This window comes from Elephantulus edwardii, unplaced genomic scaffold (assembly GCF_000299155.1).
Source record: "Elephantulus edwardii isolate Elephantulus edwardi_28Jun2011 unplaced genomic scaffold, EleEdw1.0 scaffold00004, whole genome shotgun sequence".
NCBI classification, from domain to species: Eukaryota; Metazoa; Chordata; class Mammalia; order Macroscelidea; family Macroscelididae; genus Elephantulus; species Elephantulus edwardii.
Genome location: NW_006399754.1, coordinates 10,186,872 through 10,188,562, shown reverse-complemented (window position 1 = coordinate 10,188,562; position 1,691 = coordinate 10,186,872). Strand labels below are relative to the sequence as shown.

The 1,691-nt window shown below is 47.1% G+C and overlaps 1 protein-coding gene across 2 annotated transcripts in view; it reads right to left on the bottom strand.

The window, feature by feature from the left end:
• The window catches only part of SMAD9 (SMAD family member 9), a 34,019-nt gene that overhangs the window by 15,815 nt on the left and 16,513 nt on the right, over nucleotides 1-1,691 (bottom strand). The window lies entirely within an intron of this gene.

Sequence of the window (1,691 nt, the reverse complement as noted above, 5' to 3'; positions counted from 1 at the left end):
TGGCTGTAGGGGCGGTCGGAGGTGCCATCATCAATGTTCTTGACGATGACAGCTTTGCGTCCAGAGTAACGTCCGGCCAGGACCAGCACCACCTTCCCTGGTTTCATGAACTTGCCCATTTCGACAGCTGCCAGCCAGACCGACAACAAAAAGGAAGAACTGTTATCTGCTTTTCAAAACAGAAATCTGACCCTTTGCTGAAGTGAGCTTAGTGTTCAACTCCTGTGGCCACGGATTAAACAGCTGCCCAAAGGATGCCCTGTTCCTTAAGAGCAATGCTAACACTTGATTATTACCTGGGCCCAGGGCAGGCCTTTCTAATCCAGACTCATGAAAGGACAGCAGTCATACAGCGTTCACTGGTGGACAGTGTCTTCCAGTATGTAATTCAGAACACATCAAGGACTCACGAGGCAGACAGAAAACTCTTCTGAGGCTCCTGTGGTTGTGAAGTACCCTTGAGTCAGAGGCGACCTACAGCTGATTCTCCAGCAGGATTTCAGAGGCGATACAAGTCACACAGGAGAAGACGGCCACAGAGCAGGAGGATTTGGGCTGCGTGCCTTTGGGTTGGCAGCAAGAAGCTACCAGCGCTCCGTTGCAAGGCATATACCAATTCATTCCTGAGGTCACTCTAGGACAGCTTTGTTAAATCAGCGGTGAAGTTCAAGAGCAAGAAAGGTTGGACAAGCTGGACTCTGGTGAAATGAACTGTCACTTCAATAATAAAAGGTAAACAAATTTGACTTGTAGACTTTATGACGATTCCATGTCAGTTATGCATTGAATTGTGTCTCCCCAAAATATGTGTTGTAAATCCCAACATCTATGGCTTGTCTGTTACGACCTCCTTTGGGAATAGGTTGTCACTGTGGCCTGACTGGTATAGGTCAATGTCTTAGAAGGAAAGAGAGGTGTCAAGCCACATGGAGATGACTGGAATGAAAGTTGACAAGACAAGAACCTTCCTGGGGTGTCGGGACCCTTGAAAACTGGCTTTTCTAGCCATTGCATTAGCCCCTGTTGAGGGGGGGATGATTTCTAGCTACCTGAACTGTTAGCACACGGGTCTTGCAAAATCAACAGCTGTGAAACCAGGAGAATGCTTCCCACATTGTGAGGAAGGGCGGAAGACCGTGAAGAGACGGTAGAGACTGGCATATTATGAAGAGACTGGCACAGTGGAGGAACCTTGGAGATAAAGGCCACAGTTAAAGATTTTGCTTTGTTGCATGATTGAAGGGAAATCTGACTGGTAGGTGCTCTGAGTGTGTTGGAAACCAGAGGCTTCTTGCATTTGTGCTGCTGAACTTAACCTGGACTTTCCACTAACTGAGGAATTGTGCCTTGTTAACCTGGTTTGGGACTGCTGGACTAAACTGGGACTTGCATTGTGAGATATTCTTTTGCCTCCTCCACTTCCCAACTTATTTCTGTGATAAACTTCAGAACTGTGAGTAAAGCTTGTGAGTCGACAACTAGTATCAAACCCAATGATGGGTAGAAACAGGTGTAGGAGCAGGGAGGGTGGCGCATGTCTGTCTAAGGTATGGGTGATAGAATGCTGTTAGGTTTTGGGTGAACCCTGAAGTCGTTTAAAAGAGATATATAACTAGGTATTTCTGTCATCACAGGAGACTAGAGCGAGGGCTACATGGTGGAGGGGACCTGGGGGAGGGTTTGTAAAACAA